Source organism: Anabrus simplex, chromosome 1, assembly GCF_040414725.1.
Source record: "Anabrus simplex isolate iqAnaSimp1 chromosome 1, ASM4041472v1, whole genome shotgun sequence".
Lineage (NCBI taxonomy): Eukaryota > Metazoa > Arthropoda > Insecta > Orthoptera > Tettigoniidae > Anabrus > Anabrus simplex.
In genome coordinates, this window is record NC_090265.1 from 684,088,359 (window position 1) to 684,108,013 (window position 19,655).

Here is a 19,655-nt window from a genome sequence, read left to right on the forward strand (position 1 = left end):
AACAGTACTAGTACGTGAAGTGTACGCTTGATGTCGCACAGCGATGCATAAGCGATTCATAGTTTGTGTTTCAAAGGTTGCCAGTACGAATCTCGAAGATTGCCGAGGTCGACCAATTCAGCACTAGGGTGTAAATCGATCCAGAAAAGGTGCACAGATAGTATAAGATGGTGCTGTGTTGACTCGCGCGTTCAGTTGGAGGTTAACTGTCGTTGTGAATACATCGTGGCCAGTTGTATACACAGTTCAAAAAAATTACGGGAACATGTTTCGTAACGTCTGGTATGTGAACGTTAATTTGGTAGATGGGGTTCCAATGGTCGTACAGCATACCTTGAGACCTTAGCTACTCAGGGTATGTCAAATCGAAGTAACACTCCATCTGTAGGCGTAGCCATGCATTAAACTGTCAGGTGACCCCTCAAAACGAAGTGAACAGCGGTGCGTCCGTGTGTCGTTGTGCGGTACACAGACTACTGCGGTCATTTGAGCACGTTGTACGTAAACCAGCACATCCCATGAGACATCTTAACGAGATTCAAGTCGCAAGGGCCGGCACTTTGATCCAGGAAGGATGGACTTTTCGTCGTGTTGCTGTAGATCTCAACTACTCTCCGTCAGTTATTCAACGCTTGTTGAATCGCTACAATGAGACAGGCGAGTTCACAAAGAGCGTTGGACAAGGTCGTAGACGCATGACAACCCCACAAGATGACCGATATCTGACCATGTGTGCGTTGCGGCGTCGTTCAGCAACTGCCAGAGAACTGCAACAAAACCTCAGAAGGGTCACTAGAGTCACGGTGTCTGACCAGACAGTGAGGAACAGGTTAAGAGAAGTGTCCTTACTACCCAGAGCTTGACAGGCTTGACAGAAGTGTTCGTGGGAGTCTTGTTCCACCGCAGACTCTCTAAGACCTCGAACAGGCTCTCATTGAAAAATAGAACCTGATACCGCAACGTGACCTCCATCGCCTTATACGAAGCATGCCACGTATGTGCCAAACTGTGATAAATGCTCGTGGAGGACATACACCATACTGAAACTCTCCAACTGTGATAAAAATCCACCCTGGAGGACTGTTATCACTTTGTTTTCGCCCTCTTTTGAGATTTCCGTTTGTGTTCTGAAAATGAACACGAATCCATCGATGTTCTTTGTATACTTCAACCGTAAAGAATAAAGGTTTAGTTGGTAACATACTTGGGTGTGAGGTATTGTTTTGTGAAGCATGGCATACGTTCAAAAATATATTCCCTTAATTGAACTGTGTAGAATAAGAAATTTAACAACGCAAAGGAAAGATTGACGTCACACGCATACTCTGTTATAAGATGGCGCTGTGTTGACTCGTGCGCTCACTTGGAGGTTAGCTGTAGTAGTGAATATATCGTGCTCAGTTGTATATTACTCTACGCGTAATATTACTCTCGAACTCTTAAATTATGACTCTTATTTTTCATAACACAGACCCATACTACACCGAGTTCTAGTGAATACAATTTATCAACCACATAATATTCATCTCTTATTTCTAATAAATAAGTCTCCGAGAAATCTCCGTGGCTCAGGCGGCAGCGCGCTGCCCTCTCACCGCTGGGTTCCGTGGATCAAATCCCAGTCACTTCATGTGAGATTTGTGCCTTACAAAGTGGAGGCGGGGCAGGTTTTTCTCAGGATATTTCGGCTTTCCCTGTCATCTTTCATTCCAGCAACACTTTCCATTAACATTTCATCTGTCAGTCATTAATAATTGCCCCAGAGTAGTGCGACAGGCTTCCGCAGCCGGCACAATTCCTATCCTCGCCGCTGGATGGGGGCTTCATTCATTCCATTCCTGAACAGGTAGAATGTCTGCAAAAAGGCTGTGGATTTTCATTTTCAAGTAAATCTACGAAAACTTCAAAACATTGCAGCCGTTAAAATAGTGAAAGCCTACTGCCAATTATTTTGTTGGTTTGTGTATATTTAGACATACAAACGGAAGTGGAAGAAATGTTTTAAGGGGACATAGGCCTACATCGTCTTCTTTTTCGTCGTGGTTCAATTTCGTGACCATTCCTCTACTGCGCGAACAATTCACCGCGATCTTCAGCTGGGTGCATTATTATTTTAAGTAGCAGATTCGTGAAAGTACACTGACTGACAGAGCAAATGCAACACCAAGAAGGAGTGGTCAGAACTTTATGCCAATTGTAGGGTAGACAGAAACACTGAGGTATGCTCATGATGTGAAATGCGCCGCTGTGCTGCGCACGTAGCGAACGATAAATGGGACACGGCGTTGGCGAATGGCCCACTTCGTACCGTGATTTCTCAGCCGACAGTCATTGTAGAACGTGTTGTCGTGTGCCACAGGACACGTGTATAGCTAAGAATGCCAGGCCGCCGTCAACGGAGGCATTTCCAGCAGACAGACGACTTTACGAGGGGTATGGTGATCGGGCTGAGAATGGGAGGTTGGTCGCTTCGTCAAATCGCAGCCGATACCCATAGGGATGTGTCCACGGTGCAGCGCCTGTGGCGAAGATGGTTGGCGCAGGGACATGTGGCACGTGCGAGGGGTCCAGGCGCAGCCCGAGTGACGTCAGCACGCGAGGATCGGCGCATCCGCCGCCAAGCGGTGGCAGCCCCGCACGCCACGTCAACCGCCATTCTTCAGCATGTGCAAGACACCCTGGCTGTTCCAATATCGACCAGAACAATTTCCCGTCGATTGGTTGAAGGAGGCCTGCACTCCCGGCGTCCGCTCAGAAGACTACCATTGACTCCACAGCATAGACGTGCACGCCTGGCATGGTGCCGGGCTAGAGCGACTTGGATGAGGGAATGGCGGAACGTCGTGTTCTCCGATGAGTCACGCTTCTGTTCTGTCAGTGATAGTCACCGCAGACGAGTGTGGCGTCGGCGTGGAGAAAGGTCAAATCCGGCAGTAACTGTGGAGCGCCCTACCGCTAGACAACGCGGCATCATGGTTTGGGGCGCTATTGCGTATGATTCCACGTCACCTCTAGTGCGTATTCAAGGCACGTTAAATGCCCACCGCTACGTGCAGCATGTGCTGCGGCCGGTGGCACTCCCGTACCTTTAGGGGCTGCCCAATGCTCTGTTTCAGCAGGATAATGCCCGCCCACACACTGCTCCATCTCCCAACAGGCTCTACGAGGTGTACAGATGCTTCCGTGGCCAGCGTACTCTCCGGATCTCTCACCAATCGAACACGTGTGGGATCTCATTGGACGCCATTTGCAAACTCTGCCCCAGCCTCGTACGGACGACCAACTGTGGCAAATGGTTGACAGAGAATGGAGAACCATCCCTCAGGACACCATCCGCACTCTTATTGACTCTGTACCTCGACGTGTTTCTGCGTGCATCGCCGCTCGCGGTGGTCCTACATCCTACTGAGTCGATGCCGTGCGCATTGTGTAACCTGCATATCGGTTTGAAATAAACATCAATTATTCGTCCGTGCCGTCTCTGTTTTTTCCCCAACTTTCATCCCTTTCGAACCACTCCTCCTTGGTGTTGCATTGTCACTGTCAGTCAGTGTATTTATCCGGTCATCGTACCAGTTCGGAACACGTCACCTCAGCCGCTTTCCGTCAACTTTGCCCTGGATGATATGCTCCTCGACGCCGTCTCACCGGATGACACGGCCGAAGATTTTTTTAAACAATTTGTTTTACGTCGCACCGACACAGATAGGTCTTATGGCGACGATGGGATATGAAAGGCCTAAGAGTGGGAAAGGAGCGTCCGTGGCCTTCATTCAGGTACAGCCACAGCATTTGCCTATGGTGAAAATGGGAAACCACGGAAAACCGTCTCCAGGGCTGCCGACAGTGGGGCTCGATCCCAGTATCTCCCGGATGCAGGCTCACAGCTGTGCTCCCCTAACCGCACGGCCAAGTAGCCTGGTCGAAGAATTTCAAAATTATTATTATTATTATTATTATTATTATTATTATTATTATTATTATTATTATTATTATTATTTCTTAATCGTTTACACTCCAGGGTTGGATTTTTTCCGCGGACTCAGCGAAGGATTCCACCTGTACCTCCTCAAGTGCAGTGTCCTGGAGCGTGAGACTTGGGGTCGTGGAGATGAAAAATGGGGAGGAGAACCACTACATCGCCCACGCGGCCTCACAGGGGCCTTGCAGGGCGATGGGAAGTTTTTGGAAAGGATAGACAAGGAAGAGGAAGGAAGTGGTCATGGCCTTAATTTAGGTACCATCCCGTCATTTGCCTGGAGGAGAAGGGGCAAACCAACGGAAAACCACTTCGAGAATGGCTGAGGTGGGAATGAATCCCCCTCTACTCAGTTGACCTCCCAAGACTGACTGGATCCCGTTCCAGCCCTCGTATCACTTTTTCAAATTTCATGGCAGAGCCGGCAATCGAACTCGGTCCTCCGGGGGTGGCAGCTAATCACACTAACCACTACACCATACAGGCGGACATATCTTTTTATTATTATTATTATTATTATTATTATTATTATTATTATTATTATTCTGTGCCGCGTCCATCGAGGTCTACGGTAAGTCTTGTTACATTTAGCAGTGAACTTTGCTTTCTTTTGAGCCCAAAATTCCCTCATTATTTGTGAGTACGCCTTCTTGCATTCCTCTGTCCAAAGGACTCCATGTCTTCTTTTCGGTTGCTCATCTCGGTTTAGCCCGTTTGTCACTATTTTTTCGGAAGATATCTCTGTCTTCCAGCTGATTTGTAGCGTTTGAAGGTCTTCTTTGGTGTTTCTAAATCAAGGCATCGTGGTTAAGGTTTTGAATTTTAAAAATTGAAATATCTGTTCGGTCAAACGGTTCCCGTCCATTCGTTCGAGGTGGCCGTAAAATCGGGCCCGTCTTTTACGGATCATGTCTGTATTATTTTCTATTTTGTTATAGACATCCTCGTCGGATCATTTTTGGTAGACGCCATTCTTGTAATTGGATCCCATGATTTCCATAATTATTCTGCGCTCCTTTTTCTCTGTTTCTTCGAGGAGTTCTTTATTGGCATTTAGGGATAGGTTTTCGACTGCATACATAACTAATGGCTTCAGAATCGGTTCATAGTGACGTATCTTAGTGTTTTGGGAAAGGCATTTTTGTTGTAGATCATGCGTATTTGAAGTTTGCGTATTCGTTCCCTATATGCTTCCTTTCCCAATCCATTCTTCATAATGATCTCATCTTTTTTTTTTTTTTTACCGAGTAAGTTGGCCGTGCAGTTAGGGGCGCGCAGCTGTGAGCTTGCGAGCTTGCATTCGGGAGTGGGGATATACTAAAGACAATGGGTTGGGATATAGTACCATATCTGAAGTACTTATTCGATTATTGTTTGCTTGAAGGAGCTATATTAAATGAATGAAGAGTTGCTATAGTAACCCCTGTGTATAAAGGAAAGGGTGATAGACATAAAGCCGAAAATTACAGGCTAGTAAGTTTGACATGCGTTGCATCTAAGCTTTGGGAAGGCATTCTGTCTGATTATATTAGACATGTTTGCAAAATTAATAACTGGTTCGATAGAAGGCAGTTCGGTTTTAGGAAACGTTATTCCGCTGAAATTCAACTTGTAGGATTCCAGCAAGATATAGCAGATATCTTGGATTCAGGATGTCAAATGGACTGTATCGTGATTGACCTGTCTAAGGCATTTGATAGGGTGGATCATGGGAGACTACTGGCAAAAATGAGTGCAATTGGACTAGACAAAAGAGTGACTGAATGGGTTGCTATATTTCTAGAAAATAGATCTCAAAGAATTAGAGTAGGTGAAGCTTTATCTGACCCTGTAATAATTAAGAGGGGAATTCCTCAAGGTAGTATTATCGGACCTTTATGTTTTCTTATATATATAAATGATATGAGTAAAGGAGTGGAATCGGAGGTAAGGCTTTTTGCGGATGATGTTATTCTCTATAGAGTGATAAATAAGTTACAAGATTGTGAGCAACTGCAACGTGACCTCGAAAATGTTGTGAGATGGACAGCAGGCAATGGTATGTTGATAAACGGGGTTAAAAGTCAGGTTCTGAGTTTCACAAATAGGAAAAGGCCTCTCAGTTTTAATTACTGCGTTGATGGGGTGAAAGTTCCTTTTGGGGATTATTGTAAGTATCTAGGTGTTAATATAAGGAAAGATCTTCATTGGGGTAATCACATAAATGGGAATGTAAATAAAGGGTACAGATCTCTGCACATGGTTATGAGGGTGTTTAGAGGTTGTAGTAAGGACGTAAAGGAGAGGGCATATAAGTCTCTGGTAAGACCACAACTAGAGTATGGTTCCAGTGTATGGGACCCTTACCAGGGTTACTTGATTCCAGAACTGGAAAAAATCCGAAGAAAAGCAGCTCGATTTGTTCTGGGTGATTTCCGACAAAAGAGTAGCGTTACAAAAATGTTGCAAAGTTTGGGCTGGGAAGAACTCAGAGAAAGAAGACGAGCTGCTCGACTAAGTGGTATGTTCCGAGCTGTCAGCGGAGAGATGGCGTGGAATGACATTAGTAGACGAATAAGTTTTGAGTGGCGTCTTTAAAAGTAGGAAATATCACAATATGAAGATAAAGTTGGAATTCAAGAGGACAAATTGGGGCAAATATTAATTTATAGGAAGGGGAGTTAGGGATTGGAATAACTTACCAAGGGAGATGTTCAATAAATTTCCAATTTCTTTGAAATAATTTAAGAAAAGGCTAGGAAAAGAACAGCTAGGGAATCTGCCACCTGAGCGACTGCCCTAAATGCAGATCAGTATTGATAGTGATTGATAGTGGGTTCGAACCCCAGTGTCCGCAGCTCTGAAGTTAGTTTTTCGAGGTTTCCCATTTTCACACCAGGAAAATGCTGAGGCTGTACCCTAATACTTGGCAGACTGATATGTACTAGCAACTTCTGGTTCGGTGAGGAAAGGAACGGGAAACTACCTCATTCCTCATTTCCCTTGTACGCCTCTTCAGTGATGCCTAAGCCATCTATGACAGATGATGGCAGAGCTGTTGAGGATCCAACCAGCCTTAGGGCTGAGACTGAACAGACATACATACTGTGCCCTTTTCAAGGCAACAACTGCGGTGAACTCTTCCTTCTTCTGTGCGCCGGCTGCTCCTGTAATAAATGACATGTAAATCATACTCACCGCTGCATGTAGACTCTTCTTCCTCAGTCGTGACCGTCCGCTATCCCCGAAGAGAGGCCACCCGACGATCAAGGAGTGAGGAAATGAAAAGATGGGGGTAAACTAACTAAAATGACGGTACCCAAAGACTGAATTAAAATTTAAATAAAAGACTAATTTATTGAATAAAATGCAAAATGCCAAAAGGAATGTAAGTGAACTAGACTGGTGAAAAAAATGTAAACAAATGAAATAAATGAGACTAAGAAAAATTAAAGATTGAAGATCTGCCTTACACTAACACCATAATCTGCCTAATAACCTGACTGAAGGTCAATCACCTTAATTAAAATAATTCCAGACTATGTTGACACTGTCTTCATGTTGATAACGTGAATCAATTAAAACTCTGGTCAGAAAGACCACCTTCTTGAAATACAGAATTATATTACGTAGAAAATATCTCTCCAAACTAAATTAAAATGGTTGAATCATAATAAAGTAATTAGTTACGTCATCAATCCACTGACTCATAGGAGTTATCAAATATTTATCACATGTGGCTCATTTGGTAAAATACCCAACTTTAAAATAATCATGGCCTGCACTAACCAAGTGTATCACATCAGGGATAATTCGAAGAAAACAGACAGCCATGAACACCCTTCATTTCCTACATAACCATTGTCTTATTCAAACACCTCATGATTAAACAAATAAATTATTGAAACATCAATCCGAGTGTTACAACCACTCATCTGATTTTTAACTTCACTTGCATAGCTGTGATAGACTGGACTGCTTAAAAATAATCCAAAGATTAGGCCAAGTGCCTGATGTTAACATTTTAAATGATAGCGATCCTTGTACATTGAAATTTCTATTGAATTTGCCGCTCACTGCATTTCATTATCAACGCATTATTTGTGGTACCACCACTAGATGGAGGCAGATGCCATCTTGTTTACCTCATTCATTGCGGCAGTTTTATACAATTGGTTTATTAAAGATCGCTTCATTTCTAAAATAAAATGTAGTGGATTTTAAAAGTTTGGTAATTACTTAAATGCCTGGTATGAGCATACCACTACTATCGCTTCGACCATGACTTAATCGACGATCCATTAACCTAACATCTGAAATCTTATTTACATCATTAAATCTGTTAAATGGAAAAACATTGCTCCGACAAAGAAAATACAAAAAATCAAAACTAGCCTATCTACACCTATTTATTTACATCACATCAAATATAAATAATTCACATACGCTTACGTCCTACAAATGAGCGATAATAAAGTACACTCAGAAAGAAAAACAAATAAGCAAAGCTAGATCCCACCATCGCGGCCTACTGGAAATTAATAAGGATGGAATGCGCAAAATAAAATCGGAGTCTCCATAAAAATATACCCCGCTGCGAGTAGCAAAATATAAATATTGTGAATTTGACGGCAATCTCTAACCTCAGACGAATAATGTCTGGCCATGATACTATTTAACCTTTGTGGACAATGACTGTTATTTCATGTCATCCATGACTCTACATGATTATAAAAAGAAAACACATTGACTCGTCGCTCTGCTCACATTGTACAATGGCTAGCATATTTGCCGAGCATCTACTTTCCCTGGAATTATTTAAACAAATACAGGCTTCTGCCTACAAGCATAACCCATGTCGTAACACATTTAACACTCTTGGTTAAATTATTCATTTCACAATTCTCTTTACTCATTAATTCTCGACGTCTTATTATTCATTATTCTCACAACACGGCCTCGCTCGTATCCGGCGGGCAAAATATCTGTCGTGCACATTACGACTTCTTACGACAGTTCATGACATGGTCCAAATATCATATTTCCATTATCAACGTAGATCATCAGGGACATTAATCATCTAGCTCGATCTCTTGATCATTCTCTGCTTCGCATCTCACAAAAAAATTAGAGCTGACTCATCAATGGTTTCCTGGCACTCACTGTTTCTATATAAAAAAAAGTGGCGAGATTGCCTCTCAAAACACAGATGTTGAAAGATGTGTAACCGCAACTACACAGAAATAAATACTCGCGTCTACCAAAAATCGTCGCATAAGACACGGGATAAGTACTATCAGACGCGGTCATCTGAAGGATGATCCGACAACATAAAACAAGCTGAAAGCGCATAAAAGCAAAACAAACCTTAAAATCATCGAGGTGGCGTTTACAAGATCAAAACTCCAATAAAATATGACTCTAAACCATCGATATAATAACATGATGAAATATAAAAATTACTTATAAATCGGCATTACACTCATAGATCAAATATCATAGCTGCCTAAACTGTCAAAGTGACATACTACAGAAACAATCCATAACAACATGCAAACAACATCTACCTAAACGAAGTGCACACATAACTCGATTATTATTATTATTATTATTATTATTATTATTATTATTATTATTATTATTATATTTACAATTGAGATTATTTAAAAGATGTGAACTGTTTACAATCCTACCCAATACTTTAAGCTACATTGATCATCGATTAGTCACGGTCCTACATACTTATTTACATTATTTATTGATGCTCATACCTGTGTGATGGAGGCATGTTGGCTCACCCTCCGGACTCGGTCATGGTGAATTTAGAATTCCATCTTCAAGCTGATGTGGTATTCCAAATTTTTACACACGCAAATTTGACACATATTTGCCATGGCGTAACACACGCTTACGTTGACAGAAAACACTCGTATTTCTCGCACTCCACTGCAAACTCCTGTCGTGAAGTTAGACGGTCGTCTTGCTACCTGCCTGGAAATCACCTGTTAGTCTACACACCGGTCTCTCAGCTTTTGTTTACACACACAGCTTATCGAACATTAACCCCAACGGGACATAACTGTTTGTTCAAGGTCTGCCACTGCGGCCTTCCTTAAAGAAAAGTCATTCTCCTCCCTGTCTGTCTTTACTAGTTTCTGCCCGTAAACATCTCGCTTGCCAAACAGTTTATTAAATGGTAAAAACAAGCTAAATACAGTTCCAATGTTGTGGAGAAATTTATGCTGATAACAAAATGTGAAACTACCCGTGGGTTAGAGAGGTTTTATGTAATTGTGCTGCAAACATGGACTTGTTCCTCTCGACTCGTAATGTGAGCTCATTTAAGCCAAGTGTTGAAGGTGTAGCTCCTGCCCGTTATCTCTGCATAAATCGTAAGAGTTTGTTAAAGTGTTCATTTCTGCAGTGTTACTCTCCCAAGTAAAATAATACAAGGCTTTCTCAAAATGCCTACAAGTGTCTCTAATCACTTTCTTACCAGCCAAAAGTAAAGCTGACTAACTAAATTAGCTGTCGCACTCTGTCACACTGTCGCTCTGATTCGCACTGTCAAACTGAAGTTTCACTGAGAATACTCAAGAACCACTGCGAAAACTCAAGACACACTGAGAAATCAACCCCCTGGTCGCTGGGTTTTGTAAAGAGTTCTCCCCCACCTAGAAAATAGTTCCGTGGAAGGGATGTGGCGTAATGATCTAGCCCTCAGGAGCGCTTTATCGTACATCCGTAGGTTAAGATTTTCAAAATTTATGTACAAATCTCCCTAATTTTTGTCTGACTTACATGTAATATTGCGCCGTGGGAAATGATCACAGGATAGTCCACACAACGGCGCGCGTCACTGGTGTTATTTTCTTCCGGTGAATGGCTCCATCCCGCCATGACACTTCATTCTGCTGGGCCCACTTACTCCTCCGTGTGAAGTTAAATTTTATTAATTAGGCACTAATTAACCACAGATTCGCACTGATAATTTTCCAAATATTATAAAGAAGTCAGGACACTGTTTTTTCACCACCACACCGGGCTTCAGATCGCGAAATACTGATTGTAGATTCCCGCTTATGACAGTTCATTCAAATTTAGAATTTTGTGATTGGCTGAGACTTTCGCGCTCTTCGTAAAGTGGATACTTCCATTTCCTCCAAAGGATTGGCGGTTATTGTCGTTGTCCCCTTTGTCCTAGCTAAGTAGGTCAGGCCTCAACGCGTGATTTTCTCGTAAGAACCAGAAGAAAGTCGCCACTCCTAGGCGGTGTCATAAAATTTATTGGAAGGAGTACTCAGGGTGGTTTACAAGTTGGTCGTGCTCTAAGAGGAGTTTTGTGGATTCTCCTTGCCGTCACACTGGCGCCAGAAAGTTCCTTTGTGACTGCTAGTTTCACAGCCTAACTGTGGTATCCCATATGCGAAATATTCAACTTTTAATTTGTAAATTACGTAAATTCGCTTATGGGTGCAATGCTCCCTTACGACGTTAGAAATCTTACGCGATAGTGGAAGATTTCTCAATTCAACCAGTGATATTACACACACTTGCAGCCATAAGCGAATGTATACTCCTGACTATGAAGTATACCTCTGCTTATGTCTGAGTTTTTTTCTGATTTCTCTCTCTAAACTTTTGTTCTCTTCCTCGAGGTCATCTGCAATCTGTTTCATGACTGCCAGTATCTCGGCTGAGTTCTGTTCGCATTCCGGATAATTTTCTTCTGCTTGTTGACCTGTCTCGATCTCGAAATGACCGTCGTCTCCTGGGTTCGTTGATAGGGTTTCCTGGTCATCTTCTTCTTCTGCTTCAGTACATGGGTCATCATCATCATCTTCTTCTTCCGTGCCGGAACTTGTGTCTTCTCCTGCGTTTGAGCTCCTTGGTTTTTCCACGAGATTCACTTGAGCTGCGCCTGGTGCTACTCTATATATTTTAAGATTAGATGCATTCATAACCATTTCATTTTCTCCATCTAAACTTCTAATTTTATATGCATTGTTTTGCATATCTTGAACAATGCGGTAAGGACCGATGTACAATGGTGCGAATTTTGCGTAATACTTCCTTTCAGGATCGGAGATGGCTGGTCTACGGATCAATACCATTTCACCTACTCTTAATGGCTTGTGAATTTTTTTTCCTCGAACCCTTCTCAGCCTGCGGTCAGCTTGCTCTCTTAAACGCTCCTGTACCTGTTGTGTACACACTTCCGGAGATAATAGGGGTTCTGGCGGACAATTGACGACTGGATTCCACGGTCTGGCCGGTTGTAAGCCATTATGCACTGTGGCCGGGATTTTCGCTGTTGCTTCATGGACAGTATTATTTATGCAGTCAGTGATCAATGGGAGAATATCGACCCATCGCCAATGCTGTTCTGGGATATAAATTCTGCTGAATTTTGCGATGACTTTCATTACTCTTTCTGCCGGGTTCGACTCTGGGTGACGTGTTGAACTCAGAACATGCTGTATTCCTAGTTGCCGTGATCTGTTAATAATTTCTCCGGTTTTCCCATAGCCGGAATTATTTCCCTATTAATGCATCTTAAAACTGACCTAGTATTGGCCTTTTGCATTGGAGAAAGGTTTGTAAATTTCGAAAATACATCCATGGTGACTAATATAAACTGATTGCCTCTCCGTGATTTCGGGATTTTTCCAATGTGGCTACGCTGTTCGATGGAGTCCTTAATTCCAATTCGGAAGATATTCTTTCTTCCTAGCACCTGTTTCCTTATGTACGGGTGCTTCTGGGTTTAATGGCCTGCTATTCTGGGTTTCTCTCCTGGATGGCTGCTGGAATTCGAGGCTTTCGGCTCCCGTGATATCCGGGTTCATGTCCTGGGATTCGATTGCCTGCTTCCACGGATCGCGCTGCTGTTTACTATTCAGGTCATTTATATATCGGCGCCCCTCTTGGTACCTTGGGTCCGAGTTCCTATCTCGCTGGTAATTTCTTCTCTCGTTCCATCTTCTTTCAGGGTCACGATGATAAGGCCTGTCTCTTCCTCCATCTTCCCATCGCCTTCTATCTCGTGAGAGGTACCTCCTTTGGTATGGCTGCCTGTCCTGGTATCTCGGTCGCCTGTCTGAATAATTAGGTTTTCTATACCACGGACGTTGGGTTTCTTCCTCCTGGCGTCTCGTGTTCACATCTCGCCGCGGTACAGCACCTGAATTCGGGCCGTTTACCTGCACGTTGCCTCGTGTATTCTCACTTGTGGCATTAGCTAGGTAAGCCCTATGTTCCTGCATCTGCCTAGTCACTATCTGCGGTACATTACTGGTTGATGTGGCGTCTAGCTCCCTTAAAATTGCCTCAACTTGAGCTGGATCATCTACCCTCGCCGTAATTAGCATTCGCTGCACATCCGGCGGAAATTGCTTGATTATTGTCTGCACGATTTCTGCGTTAGACACAGGGGAGTCTAATTGTCTAAGTTTCACCAATTGTGTTAAGAAAAAGTCTAGATAACGTGTGGGCTGTGTTGACATGTACTTGCGAGTGTACAAATCCATTCTGAGTGCTTGTTGTGTTGACAAGGACCAGTACCTTTCGAGGAAAGCTTTTTCGAAATCTTCGAATGTCTTAAAGGTATCCACGAAACCGTAGTACCATGTCTTAGCCTGTCCCTCTAGGTATTTTTCTACAATACGTAGTTTCTTGTCTTCTGGGGCTTTTATATCTTGGAAATATTGTTTCAATTCCCTAAGATATACCTTTGGGGTAATTTGTGACGTTCCACTAAATTTCTTTGGTTGATCGTCACTCGTACGCACAATGTTTATTATCTGGGTGGAAGCTTCAGTTCTTTGTGTACTTTCCGGCATTGTCCTTTCCACGTTAAATACTTGTGTTATCGGCTCGCTCTCTGTCTGCTCACACTGCGGCTGTATTCTGACCTCGTTAAATTCCTGTCTTATTGACTGCTCACTGAGTGTAATCTCACCCTCAGTCTCTGCTATCTTCTCCGACAGTTCTGTTAACTTCTTTGTAATATCCTGGGTTTCCGACTTTAGGGTCATGATTTCGTGACTCGTTTTCTCCTGAGTCTCTCCAACCTGCATGCATACTTTACTCATTTCTTTCCTGGTCTCGTCCTCAATTTTATCTATTCGTTCTTCCAAGAGTATGATACCTTGAGCTAAATCCTTGCCCTGATCTTGTATCATCACCCGGGTTTCCCTCATACTTTCCTCAACAGTCGCGCTATGGCTGTCTAACTGTTCTTGTATTTGTGCTTGTGCATCTGCTAACTTCTTTATTTCTTCCATCGTCTCCTGCCTGTTCGCATTACACGCCTGCATGAGTTTGTCCTGGTTTTCCCGTAACTCTTTCTTCAATTCAACCTGGCTCTTTATAAATTTTTGCTCGAGTTTTAGCTCGCACTGTTTGAATTCTTCTAAAACCTGTCCTTGGACTGCCTCTACTTTATTTGCAAGTTCGGCTTGGCTACTCTCAATCTTAGCCGCGAATTCAGCCTGGCTAGATTTCAATTCGCTTTGTGTGGTTTTTAACTCGTTAGCTAATTCTACCTGGCTGGATTTTAATTCGCCTTGTGTGGTTTTTAATTCGTTAGCTAATTCGGCCTGGCTACTTTCTACCTTGTTTGCAAGTTCAGCCTGACTGGATTTCAACTCATCTTGATTTAGTTTAAGTTCAATAGCTAATTCTGCCTGGCTACTTTCTACCTTGTTTACAAGTTCGGCCTGACTGGATTTTAATTCGTCGGCTAATTCTGCCTGGCTACTTTCTATCTTATTCGATAGTTCGGCCTGACTGGATTTCAACTCACTAGTTGTTACGCTTAGATCGTTGATTGTTTTTATTAACATGTCCCACTGCTCCTGACTAATCGACATTTTGAGTACTGAGAGAAACGACTGAGACCTTCAGGCTCCCCAACAATACTTCCAACACATGCAAGACACAGTAATCACCAATACAAAACAATTTTATCCTAAATTTGGATAAAATTATACAAAACATGTCATTTATAGTTAATACCACTACTTGTCAAACAGTACTATCACAGCATTCATGTTTATCAACACTCAGTAAATCTATGTTCATGGCTGTCAGTCTAGGTACAAAAATAAATTAAATATAAAGTGCAAAGTCCCGGGGATAATCAAATCTGGCCCCAAAGGTGGGCGCCACGCTTTTCACTCCTCACTCCGGCCCCTGTGCCCTTTTCAAGGCAACAACTGCGGTGAACTCTTCCTTCTTCTGTGCGCCGGCTGCTCCTGTAATAAATGACATGTAAATCATACTCACCGCTGCATGTCGACTCTTCTTCCTCAGTCGTGACCGTCCGCTATCCCCGAAGAGAGGCCACCCGACGATCAAGGAGTGAGGAAATGAAAAGATGGGGGTAAACTAACTAAAATGACGGTACCCAAAGACTGAATTAAAATTTAAATAAAAGACTAATTTATTGAATAAAATGCAAAATGCCAAAAGGAATGTAAGTGAACTAGACTGGTGAAAAAAATGTAAACAAATGAAATAAATGAGACTAAGAAAAATTAAAGATTGAAGATCTGCCTTACACTAACACCATAATCTGCCTAATAACCTGACTGAAGGTCAATCACCTTAATTAAAATAATTCCAGACTATGTTGACACTGTCTTCATGTTGATAACGTGAATCAATTAAAACTCTGGTCAGAAAGACCACCTTCTTGAAATACAGAATTATATTACGTAGAAAATATCTCTCCAAACTAAATTAAAATGGTTGAATCATAATAAAGTAATTAGTTACGTCATCAATCCACTGACTCATAGGAGTTATCAAATATTTATCACATGTGGCTCATTTGGTAAAATACCCAACTTTAAAATAATCATGGCCTGCACTAACCAAGTGTATCACATCAGGGATAATTCGAAGAAAACAGACAGCCATGAACACCCTTCATTTCCTACATAACCATTGTCTTATTCAAACACCTCATGATTAAACAAATAAATTATTGAAACATCAATCCGAGTGTTACAACCACTCATCTGATTTTTAACTTCACTTGCATAGCTGTGATAGACTGGACTGCTTAAAAATAATCCAAAGATTAGGCCAAGTGCCTGATGTTAACATTTTAAATGATAGCGATCCTTGTACATTGAAATTTCTATTGAATTTGCTGCTCACTGCATTTCATTATCAACGCATTATTTGTGGTACCACCACTAGATGGAGGCAGATGCCATCTTGTTTACCTCATTCATTGCGGCAGTTTTATACAATTGGTTTATTAAAGATCGCTTCATTTCTAAAATAAAATGTAGTGGATTTTAAAAGTTTGGTAATTACTTAAATGCCTGGTATGAGCATACCACTACTATCGCTTCGACCATGACTTAATCGACGATCCATTAACCTAACATCTGAAATCTTATTTACATCATTAAATCTGTTAAATGGAAAAACATTGCTCCGACAAAGAAAATACAAAAAATCAAAACTAGCCTATCTACACCTATCTATTTACATCACATCAAATATAAATAATTCACATACGCTTACGTCCTACAAATGAGCGATAATAAAGTACACTCAGAAAGAAAAACAAATAAGCAAAGCTAGATCCCACCATCGCGGCCTACTGGAAATTAATAAGGATGGAATGCGCAAAATAAAATCGGAGTCTCCATAAAAATATACCCCGCTGCGAGTAGCAAAATATAAATATTGTGAATTTGACGGCAATCTCTAACCTCAGACGAATAATGTCTGGCCATGATACTATTTAACCTTTGTGGACAATGACTGTTATTTCATGTCATCCATGACTCTACATGATTATAAAAAGAAAACACATTGACTCGTCGCTCTGCTCACATTGTACAATGGCTAGAATATTTGCCGAGCATCTACTTTCCCTGGAATTATTTAAACAAATACAGGTTTCTGCCTACAATCATAACCCATGTCGTAACACATTTAACACTCTTGGTTAAATTATTCATTTCACAATTCTCTTTACTCATTAATTCTCGACGTCTTATTATTCATTATTCTCACAACACGGCCTCGCTCGTATCCGGCGGGCAAAATATCTGTCGTGCACATTACGACTTCTTACGACAGTTCATGACATGGTCCAAATATCATATTTCCATTATCAACGTAGATCATCAGGGACATTAATCATCTAGCTCGATCTCTTGATCATTCTCTGCTTCGCATCTCACAAAAAAAATTAGAGCTGACTCATCAATGGTTTCCTGGCACTCACTGTTTCTATATAAAAAAAGTGGCGAGATTGCCTCTCAAAACACAGATGTTGAAAGATGTGTAACCGCAACTACACAGAAATAAATACTCGCGTCTACCAAAAATCGTCGCATAAGACACGGGATAAGTACTATCAGACGCGGTCATCTGAAGGACGATCCGACAACATAAAACAAGCTGAAAGCGCATAAAAGCAAAACAAACCTTAAAATCATCGAGGTGGCGTTTACAAGATCAAAACTCCAACAAAATATGACTCTAAACCATCGATATAATAACATGATGAAATATAAAAATTACTTATAAATCGGCATTACACTCATAGATCAAATATCATAGCTGCCTAAACTGTCAAAGTGACATACTACAGAAACAATCCATAACAACATGCAAACAACATCTACCTAAACGAAGTGCACACATAACTCGATTATTATTATTATTATTATTATTATTATTATTATTATATTTACAATTGAGATTATTTAAAAGATGTGAACTGTTTACAATCCTACCCAATACTTTAAGCTACATTGATCATCGATTAGTCACGGTCCTACATACTTATTTACATTATTTATTGATGCTCATACCTGTGTGATGGAGGCATGTTGGCTCACCCTCCGGACTCGGTCATGGTGAATTTAGAATTCCATCTTCAAGCTGATGTGGTATTCCAAATTTTTACACACGCAAATTTGACACATATTTGCCATGGCGTAACACACGCTTACGTTGACAGAAAACACTCGTATTTCTCGCACTCCACTGCAAACTCCTGTCGTGAAGTTAGACGGTCGTCTTGCTACCTGCCTGGAAATCACCTGTTAGTCTACACACCGGTCTCTCAGCTTTTGTTTACACACACAGCTTATCGAACATTAACCCCAACGGGACATAACTGTTTGTTCAAGGTCTGCCACTGCGGCCTTCCTTAAAGAAAAGTCATTCTCCTCCCTGTCTGTCTTTACTAGTTTCTGCCCGTAAACATCTCGCTTGCCAAACAGTTTATTAAATGGTAAAAACAAGCTAAATACAGTTCCAATGTTGTGGAGAAATTTATGCTGATAACAAAATGTGAAACTACCCGTGGGTTAGAGAGGTTTTATGTAATTGTGCTGCAAACATGGACTTGTTCCTCTCGACTCGTAATGTGAGCTCATTTAAGCCAAGTGTTGAAGGTGTAGCTCCTGCCCGTTATCTCTGCATAAATCGTAAGAGTTTGTTAAAGTGTTCATTTCTGCAGTGTTACTCTCCCAAGTAAAATAATACAAGGCTTTCTCAAAATGCCTACAAGTGTCTCTAATCACTTTCTTACCAGCCAAAAGTAAAGCTGACTAACTAAATTAGCTGTCGCACTCTGTCACACTGTCGCTCTGATTCGCACTGTCAAACTGAAGTTTCACTGAGAATACTCAAGAACCACTGCGAAAACTCAAGACACACTGAGAAATCAACCCCCTGGTCGCTGGGTTTTGTAAAGAGTTCTCCCCCACCTAGAAAATAGTTCCGTGGAAGGGATGTGGCGTAATGATCTAGCCCTCAGGAGCGCTTTATCGTACATCCGTAGGTTAAGATTTTCAAAATGTATGTACAAATCTCCCTAATTTTTGTCTGACTTACATGTAATATTGCGCCGTGGGAAATGATCACAGGATAGTCCACACAACGGCGCGCGTCACTGGTGTTATTTTCTTCCGGTGAATGGCTCCATCCCGCCATGACACTTCATTCTGCTGGGCCCACTCACTCCTCCGTGTGAAGTTAAATTTTATTAATTAGGCACTAATTAACCACAGATTCGCACTGATAATTTTCCAAATATTATAAAGAAGTCAGGACACTGTTTTTTCACCACCACACCGGGCTTCAGATCGCGAAATACTGATTGTAGATTCCCGCTTATGACAGTTCATTCAAATTTAGAATTTTGTGATTGGCTGAGACTTTCGCGCTCTTCGTAAAGTGGATACTTCCATTTCCTCCCAAGGATTGGCGGTTATTGTCGTTGTCCCCTTTGTCCTAGCTAAGTAGGTCAGGCCTCAACGCGTGATTTTCTCGTGAGAACCAGAAGAAAGTCGCCACTCCTAGGCGGTGTCATAAAATTTATTGGAAGGAGTACTCAGGGTGGTTTACAAGTTGGTCGTGCTCTAAGAGGAGTTTTGTGGATTCTCCTTGCCGTCACACTGGCGCCAGAAAGTTCCTTTGTGACTGCTAGTTTCACAGCCTAACTGTGGTATCCCATATGCGAAATATTCAACTTTTAATTTGTAAATTAATTACGTAAATTCGCTTATGGGTGCAATACATACACGCACACATACGTACCTTAATTAGGGCCACGGCCAGTTCCTTCCCACACTGAGCCCTTTCCTATCCCGGTGTAGCCATAAGACGTATCTGTGTCCGTGCGACGTAAAGCATTTTTTGTACTCGCCTGATA